The following is a 6,000-nucleotide window of genomic DNA, read 5'->3' on the forward strand; positions in this document are numbered from 1 at the left end:
TGTTTAACAGAGACTTCTAGCCCAGGGCAAAGAGAAAATATAAAAAGGTGACTAGGAAAGTGAGGGACGAAATGATCTTGATTATAAGTCAGTCTATGACGAGTCAACATAGATAGAGTCAATGAAACTTGTCATCTTGAGTCTCAACAGAAATACTGAAGGACTACAAAACAGAATAGCTCATTTAAAACAGAGCCAGCAAACTATAGCTGCAGACTACATCCAGTCTGTTTTTGTATGGCCTGTGAGCAAAGACTGGTTTTTACATTTTTAAAGGATTGTAAATAAATAAACAACCCTCATCCCAAATCAAAGAGCATATGACAGAGACACGTGGAGCCTAAAATGCTACCTGGATTTTTACAGGAAAAGACTTGCCATCCCCCACCTAGGACTTTATATGTCATTTTCAATGTCTAGACAGTCACAGACCATTTAAATTGGTGCTCAATGTAACTAGACCCCGAGAACTAGATCTATTCACCTACTTCAAATATTAGAGCTCATTTTATACTATGATGATTTATGGATCAATAATTCCTCTGAGAATACTAAAGTTCTAACTATTATTAGACTCATGCTTATCTTAAATTTTTCTTTGATGTTTTAAAAAAATTTCCTTCTTACACATCAACAGGCTTGCTAGCTTTTGGCCAAATGCTATAACAGCAAAGGGTTTGCCCTTCCTAGTGCTGGTGCTAAGAGGCCTCACAACACCCTGGTATTTAAAGCTTACCAAAACAACTTTCTTAATTAACGACCTAGTGAAAGCCCTGACTCTCCTCCCATCAGGTTATTACAAGTGGGTGTAGATGGAATTTTTTAAGATCTTAGCCTACCATTAACACTCTTCAAATTGCCTTTCCTCTAGGACCATGAGGGGAGGGGAAAAGAAGAGGAAAGTTATGGATATGCAGATCCATGAATCCAGCAGGATTTAGCTTTCCATCAAACGGTAATTCAATATTTACCAAAGAAGGATGTTTAGATGTGGAAATTTTACTTTGGCTTGTATCTCATCAGAAAAAGTGTTTTTTTTTTGTTTGTTTGTTTTTTGTTTTTTTGGTAACCTTATGTTTACAAATTGAAAAGATATGTACTCAACTCAGATTCAAACATGAAAACTATTCTAGATACACAGTCAACTCTTAATTACTGGAATGGAGATCACCCAGGCATACCTGAAGCTGTTTTGCAGCATTAGATACGGTATGGCCCAGGTATTCCATAGCAAACCTGGGCCGCATCGCTAGGTGATTAGCCATATACTTCTGTCTTCTCGGCTAAAGCATCTATTGCTTTTCATCAGCATAGACAATATAAAGTTGAAGATGTAGTTATCTCTTAATCACTTGAAAGCTGGCTCTTCTGTCAGTAAATTCTACTTGGCACAGACTGCCCATGACTCTGAATGACCGAATGGATTGGGGTCAGCTTTTCATTTTATCAAGCAAGATTGATGCAAGCCTATGATGAAACATTAATATCTGAGATGCCTTGCCACACACAAGCATGAGGTTGCTTAGAGAGTCTTTGTCTAGAAAATGTTTTCATTCCTATCCCTGCCTGAATACATGAACATTTTGCATTAGAAACCATATTTTTCCTAAGTCAAAAGAGACAAGTGATTATTATTTTTTCTTAAAAACTGAACCATTACATTTAATTAAAAATACATCTCCATGCAACCATCACATCTTAGGCAGTGCAGTTTAAGAGGGGCAGGGGAGAGAGAAGAGAACCTGGGTTAAATCACAGTTCTTACAGTCCAGAGCTATGTATAAACTTCTGCAGAATCACAGAAGTTTATACTCCTGGGACTTGGTTTATCAACAATCATCTTGAAAGCACACCTTATGTGCCAAACACTGATACGAATCATTTCATTTAATCCTTGGCATAACTTGAGACAAGGGCAGAGAAGTAAGGAGGAAAGGTGTGAAAACGAGGAAAGGTGAGAAAACTGACAGACACCAACTATGATTTTTACTTTCCCTGGTTATGAAATAATCTACATCTGAATAATCTCCTTAAAGAAGTGAAGGTCTCAAAGCTACAGAGACACAGAGGTGAGCATCACACAAGCGGGCTAATTCCAGATCACTGGATCTTAACCAGACTTCTTAAATCTTTAAGATGTAGGACTGGACTAGGACATCCAAGAGCCCTTCTGAGTTTAATATTCCAGGGACTTAATCATGCTGCAGGAGGATTAAAAGATATCAAATGCTTGAAAGATAAACTGCCAGCAATGAAAGGAGTGGAGAGGAGAAGAAACCTGCAAAAAAGTGAATGGCCACCATTAAGATAATAGCTCCAGGAATTGCTTTTGGTTGACGAAGGGCTCAAGAGATTTAGTGCTACTCAAGCACTTCCCATATTTATGGAACAGACTATGAACCATTCAATCTTAATTAAATCACTGAAAAATCTGCAAAGGGGGAACACAACATAGGACTGATTATTCTTGGTTTTGAAAAATTATGGTGCCACTTCCCCTTGTTTTAAAAATGACCATTTAACCTCTTTGAACTACAGCTTGAATCCCCTACTGAAATATTTAAGCCTGTATTTGGTGACAGTCATCTATATTAAAGGCACTGAAGGAAGCTGGTGCCCCGAATTCAGGTGCCCATTTAGGGTAGAGGAAGCAGGAAAATGCCACCAAGGACAAGCAGAATCGGGGCAGTTATCTGGCATCTGATCGCCAGGTAACTGTTTATTCTTGCTTTGCTTTGCCCTTTAGCAGAGGGCTTGGGGGGCTGCTACACAAGGATGGGGAAGGTCGGGCAGCCATTGCCGTTGACTGTAGACTGCTACTGATGACCTATTTGAGGATGAAGCCAGGGAGGTGGGAGAACTCTGAATAAAAAAGTTTCTTTAGTCAGGTGGTTGGGTGGCTTAGACTTGGGACCTCAAATGAGACAAAAAGTCAAGTCAGGAATTGGGAAGCCAGACTCGAAATGTTAAGAGAGTCAAACATCTACCTATTACTTTTCTCTCTGTCTTAAATATTGTAGACCAAATTACAGGGATAGGGACTTGGGAGGGGGATGAGGAGTGAGCAGGCAGCCGTAGAAGCTATCTGGTTCGTGCACACTGCTTTATAAGGGAGGCAGCCAAGATGACTAGAGGCGAATATCTTGCCCAGGGTCCCACAGGGCAAAGCCAAAGTTTGAACAGTTTTCTGATCTCCTGAAATGATGAGCTTGGAAATGTTTTCACAGCAATTTAATCAAAATCCAAAATCTCTACATTTTTTAGAAGTATGCCATCTACAGAATCTGAGAAGCCAGAAGATGCCGGTTTTAATACCTGGTTGTTATTGTACCGCACCACAGGATCTATCTAGGCCCGGAATTCTGTTAGATGACAAACTGGACCTAGAGTTAACATTCTAGTCTTTCTCCCGGTCTACATACAAAACACAAGATAGTTCTATATCCAATCTGTTCAAAACTCCTAAACCAACTCTGAGTCTGAGATGGTCCTCACAGGGTTGATGCCTGCCCCAAACCCCTACACTCGGTGATTTCGAAAATACATGCAGTAGCCTCGGCCACCTGCGGGTGGTACAAAGGGCGCCTTGAGGACCAGAGCTGGATGAAACGCCGGCTTACAAACCCCACTCCTCCAGCACATTCAAGTCAAGGATCCAGCTCATTGTTTCCGAGAAGCGGAATGAATTGACCAGCTGAGCGCCGTTCTCCCAGTTAGAGCGTTCCCAAGCTTCCGGCTTCGGAACGGGGCTCACCGCAAGGACACAAAAGGGGCGAGCTCGGGCATCACCGCGGATCCCCATCGCCCTCCGAGGCCAGAACGCTCGCAGAGTCGCGGCCGCCCAGGTGTTACCGTTTACCCCGTGACGCAAGAGCCGCAGGCTCTCGACTCCCCACCCGCCGAAAAGCGCGTCTGCAGAACCGGGGCGACCCCAAGCTCTGAGCGCCGCAGCTGCTCGGCCGCCGCCCCCACCGCGTGTCCCCAGGTCCTCGGGCTCCCGGCTTCGCTGCTGGGGAGCTGACGCAGCTGGCTGGCCGTGGGGTCCCGTTCTGGGGCTGTCCTGCTGAGTCGGGGATAGGGGAGCGGTGACCACAACTCCCGGGTGCTCGCAGAAACTCCTCTGCGTGCTAGTGTTGCAGCCGCTGTGGCTGCGGCGAGGGGCGGGAGCACCGGGAACTTGGGGGCGCGGAACCCCGAGCGAGGCGGCGGCAGACAGCATCCCCGACCTGACCCCGACCTCCGAGACGCGGCGCCCCCAAGTGCCCTCCGTCCGCCCCGCGCGGTGCCCCCAGCGCCCTCCGTCCCCACCGCGCGGCGCCCCCCAAGGCCCTCCCCACCGGGGGTCGGCGGGGCTCGGGTACCACGCTTCGCCCGGCCCCACCTGCGGATGTGGGGCTCCGACTGGAGATCCCCGGGTCCCCCCTCCCATCCCTGGAAAAATCCCCGGGGCGTCCGGGACTGACCGGAGCTTACCCTGGGAGGAGCGGCTTCGCAAGCCCGGGCGGCGCTCGCGGGTCGGGCGGGGAAGGTGCGGGCTGCGCTGCGCCGGCTCGGGCTGCCGGAGCTCCCTTCAGCCGCCGTTGGGCTCGGGCTCGGGCTCCGACTTCCTCTTCCTAGGGCTCTGCCCCACTGCTCGGCCGCGCCCCCGCCCGCCCCTCCCCGCGCCCCGACGCGGGCTTCGGCGGCCAGAGCAGCGGATCGCTCGTCCCGCCTCCCCTCTGCCCTGAGGGCGAAAAAGGTGGAGAGGAGGGAAGCGAAGAGAAAAAGAAATTAGGAACTTGGCCTTGTCTCTGGAACCTTGCCAAAGAGAACAGTCAAATTACAGCCTCGGGGGAATAAAGTTTTTTTTTTTTTTTTTAAAGATATTCTGCTACTGTTTTCGCAGACACATCACTTTTCTTCATTTTCCGAGCTCTTCAGGTTTGGCGTTCCTTTGGACATAATAATTTCCTATGTGAGTCCTTTAAAATAATACCCTAAATCATGGTTTTAAGTGAACATTCTAGTTTTACATAGAAGCTTTACTGGTAATCACGTAAAAAGAGGGGGAAGCCTGGTGTTCTTCAGGCGTCATTACCCTAATCACCTCGGTTAAAGCACCAAACGACCTTTGCCTAGAGAAAGTAAAAGTGGAAAAGGAGGTAAAGAATAACTGGTGACAGCCAGAGAGATGTTTAAAGGCACCAGCTCTGAAGTAAAGTTATGACTCCAATCAAAGGTGCCTGCAGCGACAGTTAAAGGCGTGTGAAGTCATTTCTTAACACTGATGTCTCGCCAAAGTCGGACGTATCAGGTTCGCCTGTGGACCTCCTTAGGTTTGGTAGTAGATTTGATTTCACTCTTAGTTGTTAACAGACCTTCAGCCTTACCACTCGCTAGCTTCGTGGCCTTGAGAGAACACTTTAACCTGTGTTCTGTGTCTGTTTCCTCATCTGTAAAATGGAGATGATGATGATGATGATGATAGTGCCTACCTCATAGAGTTGCTGTATGTGATTTAAATAAGAGAATGTGCATGAAGGGCTTAGGAGACTGTCTGGCACATGCTCTAAAGCCTGAATAAATGTTAGCTATTCTTGTTGATTTTTCCCTTTTATTTGTTTTTATGCATATATATGATTATGGAAATTATAATAAAGACTGATAACAAAGCAAGGTTTGTGCAGTAAGGCCACACAGCATCACAGTTCTCTATCACGTGGAGTTTATGTTCTGTTTTATAATTTATTTGAGTCTCCACAACTGACTTGTATTACTAAAGCTATGGGACTGGGTTATGCTTGGAATACATTTACCACGGTAGATTTGCAATGGGACTGAAACAGACATTTGTCATCTTCAAAGCATTGTTTCAGTTGGCCTTGGAATAACCTTGTGAGGTTGACAGGACAGGTGCTAGTTGCCTTTCACAGACAGGAAACTGAGCTTAATTAAGACCCTGCCCAGCTTTTGGAGCTCACACAAAACCATGCCTGTTACCCCATCTTTCTATGTTGTGAT

The 6,000-nt window shown here is 46.1% G+C and overlaps 1 protein-coding gene across 2 annotated transcripts in view; it reads right to left on the reverse strand.

Moving 5' to 3' along the window:
• PLEKHG1 (pleckstrin homology and RhoGEF domain containing G1) overlaps positions 1 to 4,618 on the reverse strand; it is a 248,937-nt gene extending 244,319 nt beyond the window's left edge. The window contains exon 1 of one of the 2 annotated variants that reach the window (XM_033235072.1): positions 4,474 to 4,618. The gene's annotated coding sequence lies outside the window, so the exon portion shown is untranslated. Of the gene's footprint in view, positions 1 to 4,463 lie in introns of both variants that reach the window. The other variant, XM_033235074.1, reaches the window with a different exon arrangement.
• Positions 4,619 to 6,000: the final 1,382 nt, after the last annotated feature.

This window comes from Trachypithecus francoisi, unplaced genomic scaffold, assembly GCF_009764315.1.
Source record: "Trachypithecus francoisi isolate TF-2019V2 unplaced genomic scaffold, Tfra_2.0 Lachesis_group15, whole genome shotgun sequence".
Taxonomy (NCBI): domain Eukaryota; kingdom Metazoa; phylum Chordata; class Mammalia; order Primates; family Cercopithecidae; genus Trachypithecus; species Trachypithecus francoisi.